Consider the following 13,956-nt stretch of genomic DNA (forward strand, 5'->3'; position numbering starts at 1 on the left):
TGTACATAAATGTATGTATGTATATATTTATATGTATCTGTGTAATGTATCTAAGCTATATGTTTACGCACAGTAATGTATGTACATATACATATAGATATATATCTTTTGTGGCATATATATGTATATATATGTATATGTATATGTGTGTGTGTGTATATATATATATATATATAAATATGATATATGTCACATGTCACAGACAGACAGACAGACAGACGGAAGGATGGAATTGTCCTGAGAATTCGCAATCAGACTTTGCTACAACTGGGGAAAAGCCACTTGCAAAAACAGTTGGCATGAAGTAAATCCAACAGAGTGCTACGAGTTGGGCATTGATTGAAGTTTTATTTGGTGGCTTAGGTGGCTGAGGTGGCTGGCGGTCGAGGGAGCAATTTATCCACCAGAGGTTTGGGAGGAGCCTGGAGTTTGCCTTGGTGACCTGGGAGGCCAACCATCTCCTAATCCAAAAAATTCAATGTCTGCTCAAACCACCATTGCTAGACAGTCATGGACCTCATCTCCGCTTCTCGGAGCCAAGCTGGTCAAAAGCTGAGGAAGATGCTGGAAGGTTCACTCTCCATCTTATGCTATCTTCTGGCTTTCTGCTGGCCAAAAGCCAGCGTGAGGTGTATGGAGTCTATCACGCTAGAGAATATCCAGACTCCAGAGGGAGCAAAATCAGAAAGGAGAGGAAAGTGAGGGTAGAAAATGTGAGGCTGACAATGTATGAGAGTGTTATGTATGTATATGTGCATAGGAGCGAATATGTGCGTGAAAGTGTGTATAAGAACAAACGGTATGTGCGGAGGGGAGGGGGGGCTCTCCTTCAAGACTATGCAGGTGCTCAGGTGGGTGGCCCCACACCTATGCCTGAACAATCAATATGCAACTATCTGCCAGGCAAGGTAGCCAAATCCCGTGTCCCTAGAATTGTGAGGTCTGAAGCAGAAGAATCTATGATTTGAGGACGACAGATGTGACACATCAAAACACTGTGTCAAAAACAACCAAATAAATAAAACAACCACTATCACATTCACTACAAATGTTCCAAATACATGGTCACCAAATAGAGGCTGAACAACCTGTGTGACTCTGACTGATAACAGAAAGTAGTTGACAAGAAAATGTCTCCAATTTTAAAGGAATGACAAGAAAATGGAACAATAAAATTCATTATTGATAGCAGAGTTCAAATTAATTTTACATATGCCTTTGTACTGGCTATAGAGGGATGTTTTTATTAGCTGTTTCCTATCATGTTTGGGGTTGGTTGTTGCTGTTGTTGTTGTTGGAGATTGCTGCTGTTGGGGATTGTTGTTTTATTTTGTCAACAATGTCAATGCGCTCTCCCCACATGGGTGGTGTCTGTGGAGTTCTGGCCCCCGAGCTTCTGCTTCACTGTCCTCTCCTGTCCTATCACTTGCTGCTGCTTCTCAGAGCATTTCCAGGAATCTAATTTGGATTCGAAAAGGAGGGTGTATAAAATGGATGGTCTGAGTTATAATAATATGGACTATTTTAAAGAAGAAATCACAGCATGTGACCACTGCCTTGAACTGACCTGATAGGAACTAATGAGCAAGAAGCAAAAGTTTATGTGGCACAGATTTACAACACGGCAGAAGTCAGTGACGCTCTTATTCCAACTATGAGTAAAAGAAACAAGGTCATATTGGACTTTAGTGTCTATTTTAGTCTTCCAAAGATACAGGATTAATTTGTTGAAATAAATGCAGCATTTATTCTCTTCCCAAGTAATATTTGCCTGTGTTTGAAATAAGTGAACAGGAGTTTTGCAAGCACTTCAAAAAAAAAAAAAGCAAGGAAATTATAAAAGCAAAACAAAAACCAAACAAAACAAAACCCACCTCCATAGGAAGGCTTTGACCTTTAGATTATGGGCCCTGTTTGTTTCTGCTGAGACACTTTGGGAAAGATTTGGAACAAAAAAAAGCCACCCAAATAATCAATCGTCCCCTAAGGCCGAGCGAACTTGGTTGTTCTCAGTTGTTTGTGTTTGTTCGTCTTGTTTTTTCTCTTCTTGGTTTTTATTTCTCTTTTATTCCTTCTCCCCCTGAGGTTTGTTTCTCTCTTCCCTTCACTTTGTTTCCCTTCTAAGATGGAATCTCAAAATCTGGACGGGTTCATGCCTTGAATGCCAGGCAGATGCAGAAAGACCTCTGGTTTAAAGGCAGCCTCGTCTACATAGTTCCAGGACAGCCAGGGCTTCATAGTTAGAAGCGGTCTTGAAAACTGACCCCTATCCACACAAACAAAAAGACTCTCACATAACCCAGCCCTTCCTCCCACCATCAACAACTTCCCAAACGTCTAAATAGCGACATTTCTTCCAAGACAGGTTGAACAGAGTCTGTAGGGACTTCCTTAGAATCAAGAAAAGTTTAGAAGAGAAGCTTACCTCAGGGAGAAAGCATGCGGTTCAACCCATTCCCTTGACCAAAGGAAATGTCTTTCACAACACTCCAAGCCCTTTTTTTTAGTAGCAGAATGCCATTCTCAGATACCTCGTGGGCTCACTGATATTTTGCCATTGAGGTTTGATAGAGTCATGCTGGCCCCAGGTGGCCAGGAAGAAATCAGAGCTTCTAGCTCAGTGGGTTATCTGCTGTGTCACCTAGCAGGAGCATGCATGGTTCTGGAACCATAACTTCTGGGCCAGCAGAACTTAAGGCATGGGAACAAAAAGCCAAAATGTCCAGACTTGAGGAGTGATTGTGAGTGGAGCCATTCTCAGATCCACCCCTTATTTCCTGTACCTGTTGATCCTGGCTATGGGAGAGACCATACCACATGTCTGACCCTGCCTGACTCAAACTGCTTTTAGGAGTACCCTGACACAACCTTCTAGGTTATTGCCCCCTAACTGATGCTGTAATTGTGTCTTCAAAAGGCCACTCCAAGCCAGCTCCTTTAGGGTGGTGGGAAACTTGATCAAATCAGTGGATTCCATGAGTGTGGACCTACGGTCTCGCTTCCCCAGCCATGCTTCTTGGTCAGAAACAATGCTGTATAGACCCCCATGATAGTGTGTGAGACATTCTGCAGGTCAGTGGATGATGGTTTGGGCAAATGCCTTACAGGAAGGAAAGGCAATTCCATAACAGAATAAATACCTACTCCAGTAGGAACAAAGTGGTGTCCTTTCCCCTAAGGAAGTGGTACAATGCAGTTAACCTGCCCCCAGCTCTCTGAATGGTCACCCTAGGCAACAGTGCTGTATCAGCAACTGCTGTGGTTGGGAGTAACTTTGTTGTAGTGGGTGTGGCCTTACTGGAGGAAGTGTGTCACTGTGGGGGCCTGACTCTGAGAGCTTTCTCCTACCTGCCTGAGGATGCTGGAACAAGATGTAGAAGGCCTGTGAATTTTGGGTTTTATTTCTCATCCTTTCATGTGCATGTATGTATTTCCAACAGAGCCTCCTGTGCACTTAGTCCAGTCAGCAGGAAGTCATCTACCACTGTGATGTTCTGTGTACGAGACAGATAAGCAAGATCCTCTCTAACTAAATGATGACACAGGCTGGAAAGTTAATACATCCTTGGGGGGAAACTGCTGGCCTTGCCAATGGGAAGCAAACTGCTTGTGGTGGTCCTTGTGGACAGGCACTGAGAAAAGGGAATTTTCTAGATCAATGGCTACACATCATTTACCAGGAGATGTGTTGGTCTGTGGAATAAGGATACAACATCTGGATTTGCGGCTGCAATCAAAGTCACTATCTGATTAAGTGTGTGATCAGTCAACTGTCATTTCTTCAGGATCCACTTGTCTTCTGCACAGGCCAGATAGATTTAAAGGGAGATGTGCTGGAAACCACCACCCCTGTATCTTTCAAGTTCTTGATGTAGGCACTAACTTCTTAAATCCTTCCAGGTCTGCAATACTGGTTTTTAGTCACTAGGTTTTTTGGCAAAGGCAACTCCAATGGCTTCCGCTTAACTTTTCCAACCAGAAGAGCCTTCACTCTAAAAGTCATGGAACCAATATCAGGATTCTGCCAAATTCTAAGTATGTCTATCTCATTTGTTAATTCTTGGACTGGAGAAGTGATTACAGGAGGGGTCAAGGAACACTGGACCCACTGTAAGTTAGACTTCAGCCAAAGCTCCATTAACCACTCGGCCTAAGTCCCTACTCTAACTGAAGGGGACATGCGTCAATGTCAATTCAGAACCAGTATTAAATAGCCCCTAGAAAGTTCAATTGCTTCTTTCCCTCAATATACAGTTACCCTAGTATAGGGATATAGGTTCCCTCTGAGGAACAATGGGGCAAAGGCTAACAGTAAAACTTTTATTAAATATTTTAATTTAGCAAGGTCCCATCAAGGGTCCTGGCCTTTTCTTCATTCAGGGAATTCTGGGTCTGCAAAGTTCAGAGAACCGGAGTACATTTCCATACAGACAACATGTGCAAGGGTTTGGCCAATCCTCTTGGAATGTTAAAAGCTCAGAAAAACTAATACTGGTGGATAAGTTGTCCTCGTGTTGGAAACCTGAGAAGACTGTTGTTGAAACCCACTGGCAAACCACTGCCTGTGAAGATGGAGCCACTATTGCCCTATGCTTGGGAGATCTAGGGAAATAGGGAAGCCAGCCCGTGCTACCAGGGTGTATTATAAAAGTAAATAAATGCAAAAATAATACTCCTTCATGGGGTGGATAAACTCCAAAAGCACCACAGCAGACAGTCGAGCAGTACATACTGGGAGTGGGGTTCGAACCCACGCAGGCAACCGCCCATTGGATCTTAAGTCCAACGCCTTAACCACTCAGCCATCCCAGTACTGATAACAGATCCCTAAAGATCATTTCTGATCATTCTCTATTCAAGAGCATAAACCTATGCTGACTTGTTAAAGATTCCTTGGACTATGGCGATTATAATACTGAAAGCTTTTTCTACAGTTTAAGAAATCGATTTTCATGATTACCTCCAATGTTACAAATAAATCTTTGCTTTTCCTTCATATGCAAAGGAAAGCCACCTGCGGGGGGGGGGGGCGGGTGTGGAGGCGGGGGGGGGGGGCGGGGGGACACGGTGTAGTTGCATGGGGGTTTTGGAAAGCCTCCTGCTCCACAGGACTGAGATTACAGGAAGGTCCCACCACATGCTACTTGTACACCAGGACCAGGTTGACCTCAAGCTTAGAGGTCCCCCTGCTTTTGCTCCTCTTTTGTTGGCACAGGAGGAGTGTGCCAGCAGGCCGTGATCAAACCCAGGGCTTTGAGTAAGCTAGGCAAGGACTGTGGTAGGTCACCTCAAAATTGAATTTTTTTTTACTGTCTCCAGATGTTGGAATTACAGATGTACCATTATGAACCCTTTTTGTTTGTTTTTTTTGTTTGTTTTGCTTTATTCTGTTTTGTTTTTTATGATTCATCTGCTTTTGTTGGGAACATGTACTTTCATCTTAAATAGCTGCATATTCAGATTTAGAAGAATAGTATTTGACATTTCCTACCCAAGAAATTTAACTCAAGGAAGCCCACCTCTAAATCTGGTTTAAAGAATGTCATCCCAACACCAAATCCGAGTTAAGGAAGATGAGAGCATTTTGCTGTGAGAACAGCAAAACCCTGAAGAGATGGCCTGGTGCACATCAAATCCGGGCATTCTCCCATGCTTCACTAAGGGGACACAGAATAAAGATGGAGTTTGAGGGAAGGAATTTTATAACATAGCAGATCATCTAAGACCATGACTTGTGAGGTCTTGTGGTTTAAGTTGGTTAAAGTACCTGTAGTGGCTATTCCTGGTTGTCAACTTAACTACATTTGGAATGAACTACAATCCAGAATTGGAAGGATCACCAGTGGCCCTAATCTGGAGGCTGGGAGATAGACGTTTCTGACCTGAATCTTGGTATGAAGATCTTGAAGACAGAGTCAAGGTCATCTGGGATTAAAGGTGTGCTGGCACACACCTTTAATCTGGGCTACACCTCTGTTGCAGACAATATAAGGACATTGGAAGAAGGGAGTCTAGCTCTTGCTCTCGCTCCTTCACCTGCTTGCCGTGTGGGACTGAGTAACTGCTAGATCTTTGGACTTCCATTCATAGCTAGCTATTACTGAACCATTTTTGGGAATTGGACTGCAGATATCATCAATAAATCCCTTTACTAGATAGAGACTATCCATAAGTTCTGTGACTCTAGAGAACCCTGACTAATACAGTATCTGTCTGGTAAGCAGAGAAGCCTAGGTTTGGGTGCCAGCAGGTACATACATCTGAGGACTAGGCATGCAACAGTAGTGGGAAAAATGAGTCCCTGTCCTCCCAGACTTTCAGGTACAGAGAAGGGACTCCAGAGATGGGTCATCTTTTCAAAGAGAAAATATTTTTGGAGGGGGAAAAATTAAAACTTAAATTAGGGCCTTCTTTGTGTAGAAATTATAAATGCATTTACAGCCCTTCCACCTCACCCTAACCAGTTTGTCTTTACCACTTCGTTAGTCAGAAACAAAACCAGTATCAAGTGAATACATGCATGTATCTACATACGTGACTGACAACTCACAACACCTGCAGTTAGCAAGCTGGAGTCAATGGTAGATTTTCAGTTCAAAGGCTCCAGCTCAAGCCCTAGAAAGAGCTGAAAATATTTCAGTTTGAGCTTAAATATGGGAAAACAGTGTCTCATGCTAAAAGCAGTCAGTGGCAGAGGAGACAAGGCCACCTCGCTGTGGAGGATCTGTTTCTAACCTATTTGCCTCTGCAGTCAGTAGGATGAGGCCCTCTTCCACGAAGGAAGACCATCTTCTTTCCCTGGGTAAATGTTAGTCTCATCTAAGGAAGGACACAAAAGCTGCACAGGGAAGCCCATGGTGATGTTTGACCATCTATGTGGACCTCTCATTGCCCTGTCAAGAAGACACGTGATCTTAAAGGTACAACACTTTGCTGAAAACAAGATTTCAAAATAAGAAGGTTGGAGAAATGGCTCAGTGTCAGGAATGCTTACTGCTCCTTGACTCACGTTTAGTTCTCAGAACCCACATTGTGACACACAACTGCTTGTCACTCCAGTCTCGGAGACCAGAGGCACTCTTTTGAGCCATTTGAGTCCCCGAAGCACATGATAGACATACGTACACTGAGGCACACAAACATATACAGAAATAAAAATAAATGTAAAGGATATTTTTAAAAAAGAATCAGCAGATGTGGTGGCTCATGTCAGCATTTGAGAGACTGAGGTAGGTGGTCAAGGTTACACAGCAAAACTCTGCCTCCCCCTCAAAACAAAACAAAACAAAACAAAACAATTTTACTAACACAGACAAGTAAGAAAGCAATGGAATTTTGTTCCTGTAATATGTTTGCAAATTCAGCAGTGGAGTGTTTTTTGTTTCTTTTTATGGTGGTGGTGGGGGGAGGCTTCATTTTGTTTTGAGGTATGGTCTTACTATGTAGCCCCAGCTGGCCTCTAACTCTCAGCAATCCTCCTGCATAGGCTTTCTGTGTGCTGCAATTACAGGCATGCATCCTGACACCTGGCTCACCCCCACCTCCACTAAATGCAGGGCCCCAGCAATGCTAGGCAAGAGCACTCTAGGACAATCACTACCAACTGAGCTGCATCCTAGCCAAGGAGAAACGGAAAAGTTTCCTTACTGACCTCCCACTGAGTGCTGTCAAAGAACAACTGTACCCAGTGTATTCCTGTACAGTCTGTGGGTTTGTCTGTGAAGCAGGTGTCCTGTGAAGGTCATCCCTCCTGGTAAAAAGATGTCCATGCCTTTGGGCTTGCTTTTCTGTTTGCTTTTTGAGACAGGACCTCGGGTAGCTTGGGCGACCTTGAACTTCCACTTTTCTGTCTTCATTCCTATGTCCTGGGTTACAGGCCCGAGCCATGGTGCAGGGTTTTATGTGGTAAAACCCTAGCTAGGTATCCAACTTCGTGCATATTAAGCATACACTGTACCAGCTGAGCTCTTGGGGTCTCTCCATTAACCCAGGCTGCCCTTAAACTCAGAGCAGTCATCCTACATCCTATCTCAATCTTTTTTTTTTTTGGCCAATAACGATTTAATAAAAGTGTTCTTGACCATCAAGTACATGCAGTTAACAGCCTGGTCAGAGTGGCTATCATTAATCTGACAGCAAATATTGGAGAGGAAGTGGAGAAAGGAACCCTCGTTCACTGTTGGACTGTTGGTGGGGGTGCAAGTGAAAACAACCGTTGTGGAAATCAGTTTGGAAATTTCTCAAAAATTTAAAAATAGAATGGCCATTTGACCACATGTATTTCAGTGCTTGGCATAAATCCAGGGAACTCCCACCCTGTCATAGAGGTATTCAAGCCCTGTGTATATTATTGTTTTATTCCTTATAGCAAAGAATTAGAAACACCCTGTCTGTCAACACATGAGTGGATAATAAAAAATATGTTAAATATGTTAAATAAAAATAAGATATTATGAAGAAAAAATAAAATACTATTCAGCTCTAAACATAAAAAATGTGAAAAAAATGGATATGCTTAGAATGTATAATACTAGGTGAGATCAAACACCCTTAGAAAGAACAGAACTGCGTGTTCTCCTTCACATGTGGAATCTAGCCCATAATATATGTAAGCAAATGTGTATTGTACAGAAAACAGACTAAGGGAGGCTAAACATTGAGGAATGAGGAAGGACTGGATGCAAGTAATAGGCACAAATGGGGTGATAGATAAATGCATAACAACTTATTTGCTAATATAAAATCCAATATGAAGTTCTACAGCTTTCATCTGAATGGCTACTGTATGTAGAAAACCTATTGAGTTAGTCTTTGGGTATGGCTAATTTTGATGTGTTGATTTTTTTTTTCATTTGCAACTTTTTTCTAATAATGAAGTGGGTTTTTTTGGGGTTTTTTGTTTGTTTGTTTGTTTGTTGTTTTTGTTTTTTAAGAAGAAAAAAACCTCCACTGTGGGTTTGACAGTATTTTGATGTTTTCAATCTTTTTCCCTGTGGACTCCCTGGAAGTGTTTCAGGGACACACACAGGTCTAGAAGCCACCTTTAGAAACATGTTGTCATACAAGACAGTTTATCACAGTGCTATTTATAGCAAGGCAATTTTCCGGTCTTGGTCACTAGCCAGGCTTCCTCTTGCATTGTGTGATGCTGGCTCAGAAGCCTCTGAAATGGCTTCCACACCAGGAAGAATTCTTCCTAAGTCTCCCTGTAAGGGCAGTCTGAACCTGCCCCACTGTGGATGCCGACTGCTGTGTGTAGACCCAGGAAAAGATGACCAGTGGCCCCTCACAGATCCATCCCTGCCAGGACCTAGGCAGTATTTTGAGGATGGATTGTGATCTTGCTGTTGTGTGGCACTTACTCTATTAGTTGCCTGTTGCAACTGTGAACAAAACAACCACAGCCCTAACTGGCATTTTTTTTTTCTTATAGTTCTGTCAACGACTCATTATTGGCAGAGCTGTCATCTATAGGGGATCTCCAGTTCTTTTGGTTTCTTCTTCCTCAAAACACATCACTGCAGTTTCTTTCCATGACCTGACTTAGAGTGACAACCTGTTTCTCTGCAAGTCTGGTTCAGCCATTGATTTGAGTGCCTTCTTCTGCCTCTGTCTCTGGACTGTGCAGGGATTCCTGGAATCCTCTCCATGTCAGACCAGCAGAGCACCGGTAAGAAACTTAGAGGGCACTCAACAAACAGTGGCTGAACTGACCAAGCCTGCTGTCAGTCAACAGGTTCTCCAGCACTGGAGTGAGGATTAAAAAGAAAAAAAGACAGACAACATTGTAGCACATGTCAATTCTGAGACTGAAGGCCATTCTATCTCTATCTTAAAAGCTGGCATTACAACCTGTGATTGTTATTCCCAATTGTAAACTTTACTATGTCTAGAAGGAACTACACTCCAGAAATGGAGGGCACAGCTGTGATCCAGATCTTGAGGCATAGAGGTGGTACACACCTTTAATCCCATGAGACAGAAGTTAGCAGATCTCTGAGTTCAAGGCTAGCCTGGGACAAAGCAAATTCCAAGAACAGTTTAGGTCCAGGTTCATGCTTCTTTGCCTGCTTGCAGTTACTTGCTAGCACATCTGTTGGAACCGACTTCTTCCGGATTCCAGCTTATACAGAAAACCAGCTGAAATATCTAGCCTCCTGGGACTAGATTTATTGGACTTCCTATTCACAGTTGCCCATTGTTGGGTTAGTTGGACTCTAGATTGTAAGTCATTTCAATAATTTCCTTTAATATATAGAGACATTCCATAAATTCTGTTGTAGCAGTAAATGAGTTAATCTGCTTTAGGCTCCTGGTCTCATTTCCAGCCAATCATTCGAGTCCTCTGGATTCACGAATGAGATACACAAATTCCAGCTAATTTGATATGCCTTGACTAGCTCAATGGCTGAACAATTCTAATCCTCTCCACTGCTAGCATACATTTCCCTCCAGTATTCCTGACATTACACCTTCTAAACTCTATAGTTCATCTCTGCTGCCCTGTTACCTTCTGGGGATTACACACACACAGGGCCACATTCCCTTTCCACCTGCATTGATGGATGCTTTCTCTCCTGAAGCTCTTAAATCTGATCCTTCTTCCTCCCAGTCATGGTGATTCCTCTTCCCTCCCTCTGCCCCTGTCTCTTGCCCTCCTCCCTGCCCAGTCAATGGCTGTACAGCAATTCTTTATTACCAATCAAAGCCAGCTGGGGGCAGGTACCCTCAGGTCTGGAAGCTCGGCTCTTTGGAAGACAAAGCATTAGGACCAATTCCTAACATTCTGTGACTCTAGAAACCCCTGACTAATACACAGGTTTATCTGCTAATCCTCCATCCTAGGGAAATTTAACCCTGAGACTCAAGTTTGCTTTTGTTGCTGTGATAAAACACCATGAACAAAAACAACTTGAAGGAGAAAAGGGCTTGTTCTCACCTTACAGATTATATATAGATCATACTTGAGGAAAGATGGCTCCGGAATTCAAAATAGGAACCTGCCAGGACCTAGAGCAAAGACCATAGAGGCATGCTGCTTTCTGGCTTGCTTCAATTCTTTGTACTCCGCCAGCTTTCTTATACAGCCTAGAGCCACCTGTCCAAGAAGGCATTGCCCACAGTGAGCATGGCCCTCCTACATTAATCATAAATCAATCTGCTGCACCTACAGACCAATCTAATGGAGGCAATTCCTTAACCGAGGTTCCTTTTTATAAAGTGATTACAGTTAGTGTCAAGTTGACAAAAACTAACCAGTACAAGGTTGCAAACTTACCCAGCCCACTGTCAAACTGTTTCCCTGCTGTGTGAATACAAATGACCATGACTGGCAGCTTGGTTTTAGATATGATTCCAATGCAACCATGCATTACTTCGTAGATGTATTTACATTTCTTCGCTGAATGTTTTTACTTCCTACAGGGATAAAATATACTGAGGATTTCAACCTTTTTTATTTTATTTTATTTTATTTTTATTTTTATGGGTGTTTTGCCTGCATATGTGCCTATTGTCCTTCATACAGCAAAAAACATATGGACTCTATCTATTATATGCCAGCACTTAAGATCTAACAGTTAAAACATGAGAATTGCCCAGAGCTTCAATTCTCAAGGAATAAATTATTACTCTCGCTGATATGAAGATGAAAGCAAAAATAAGGAAAAGGGATGATGCTTACTGGTGATGCTCAAGGTTTGGAGCTATCAGATAGGAGAGCATTCTAGAACAATAACGGAACAAACATACCATGTCCAGGTCTAGTGGAAGTGAAGAAAAGCCAGGTGCCAGTAATGAGTACAAATAGGCAATGAGTGATGTGGAAATTCCAGCTAGAGAAAGACAGACAAAGTGATCTGAAAGGCTTTATAATGATATTTGACAAAAGTGGTGAGTGAACAACTTCACTTCATTCAAGTTCCGGTATCTTAATAAGGTTTGGTGGGATGAACTGTGTTTATAGAGAGAATAGAACTGTAGAGGACAGAGTCCTACATTTCCAGTTGTAAAATCTAAGCAGTTTACTGGCCCGTACGGGGATCGAACCCGCGACCTTGGCGTTATTAGCACCACGCTCTAACCAACTGAGCTAACCGGCCAGGTCGCCAGCGTTGGCTTTCCTTACTTCTTATAAAAGATCTCAGACAGGCTGGCTGGCTAGCTGGCTGGCTGGCTTGCTTATTTGCTTGCTTTTTCTCTTCTTTGCTTCCTCCCTCCTCCCTCCCTCCCTCCCCCCCTCCCTCCCTCCCTCCCTTCCATTCTTTCTCTCTTCTTTGACCTTTAATTTTTGAAGTAAGTAATCGCACTGACTTATCTTGTTTGGGATTCAGCCTCAAGAAGTGCTGTATCATTCAAATTTTTTTTGAGTTTTTGTTTTGTTTTTCCTTAAACCAGATGAACCGCGCCTAAGAAAGGGCTTTCTTTGCTCCGCTTGAGACTTCCAAAGATGCGGCTCTCACTTGGAACTACACAGCCGCAGGTGCGGCTTTGACGCTGCGATGGATGAGACAAGATTCTTTCCTCTGGCTTCCGCAAAAGGCCTTTGCCAACGGAAGGTCGCTCCTTCAATCCAGCTACGATATGCAGCCATTTTAAGAGAAAGTTCTTTGGTTGTGATTAGTATTTCTGATCTTTTTAATATCTAAGCTAATTTCCAGAATTGCTGACCCTTACAAACGTGTTTTATCGTATTCAAATAACATATAACTACACCCTTCTCCAGTTCTGGCTCCGTGGCTTAGCTGGTTAAAGCGCCTGTCTAGTAAACAGGAGATCCTGGGTTCAAATCCCAGCGGGGCCTTTTCTTCTTTTCTTTTTTTTTGCCTTGTTCTTATTAGTCTCACTTGATATTCACACTAATTGAACTGGAGCGTTTTCCTTCACATCTTATGAGTTGGAACACATCCCGCCTATTAAACTTTGCTGAGAAACCGAACAGCCTTGTGTTGGAATATGTACATGGAAAAATGATATAATTAGAGAAAAACTTTCCAATAATTCCTGAGACACTACAGAGCTTTGGTTTTGCGATCATGAGATTAGAGATGCAGAGTCTAGACTAGCTGAGGTGTGCTCCTTTGTACTACACACCGAGAAGAAGTGATAATAATTTATGAACTTTAAACTTATCAGTAATGATAGTGCACACTTGCAATGCTTGAGTTTGGGATGAGGCATTGACTAAATGACTCTGATGTATAGCGAGGTACTAATGTTTTATTTTATTTTTGAGGTACTAATTTTTAAAAGGCTGTAAGTAACAAAACTAACAAACTGACTACAGGTAATTGAAAAAAAAAAAGTCATCTTAAAACTTGATGTCTTTGAGTCTTTTCTTGTAGATTTTGCACAGAATAACTGCAAAAAGCATCAAACTCCAAAACATTCAGACATTCATGTTTTATTTTCAATTCCTTTTCCTACTTCTGAGGTTCTAAGATGTATTTTCTGATTATGCTAGACTCTATAAAAATCCAATCTCCCTTCTTCAATAAGGCTCACCGAATTCTACAGAGAATTGGATTTTATGAAGCTTTCTCCCCACCCTGGAGCATTCAAGCTTATGCAGTGTGTGCTGGAAGACTGACCGTGTAAAGGACCACTTAGGCTGAGGACCTGCTTCAATGACAGAGGGCGTACCTGGCCCTGCGTTAGATTGCCATTACTACAAAATTAAAGTAAATAAGATAATAACAATTACCCTTACAATGAAAATGAATATTACAGAATGATATGTAGCTCAGAAAGCACTGAACATGTAAAAGAAAAATATGACAAATATATATAATTTATCACAGTTCAGACATTCACAGATGTATCTGTGCCAAAGGATCAACAAATGGCTCACTGCCTGTTTTCTCCCCTCCCCTCCCCTCCTATCTTCTCTTCTCTTTTCTTTCTGAGACATTGTCTTGCACTATAGCTGAGGCTAGCTTCTGTAGCCCAGGACTGATC

At 42.3% G+C, this 13,956-nt stretch overlaps 3 non-coding genes across 3 annotated transcripts; 1 reads left to right on the forward strand and 2 right to left on the reverse strand.

Annotated features, from left to right (window-relative positions):
• Positions 1 to 4,729: 4,729 nt before the first annotated feature.
• On the reverse strand, positions 4,730 to 4,812 carry n-TLtaa2. Its single transcript has one exon. It is a non-coding gene; the product is annotated as a tRNA-Leu (tRNA).
• Positions 4,813 to 12,027: 7,215 nt separating this feature from the next.
• Positions 12,028 to 12,101, reverse strand: n-TIaat11. Its single transcript has one exon. It is a non-coding gene; the product is annotated as a tRNA-Ile (tRNA).
• Positions 12,102 to 12,728: 627 nt separating this feature from the next.
• n-TTagt4 lies at positions 12,729 to 12,802 on the forward strand. The gene has a single exon. It is a non-coding gene; the product is annotated as a tRNA-Thr (tRNA).
• Positions 12,803 to 13,956: the final 1,154 nt, after the last annotated feature.

This window comes from Mus musculus, chromosome 13 (genome assembly GCF_000001635.26).
Source record: "Mus musculus strain C57BL/6J chromosome 13, GRCm38.p6 C57BL/6J".
In the NCBI taxonomy this organism is placed as follows: domain Eukaryota; kingdom Metazoa; phylum Chordata; class Mammalia; order Rodentia; family Muridae; genus Mus; species Mus musculus.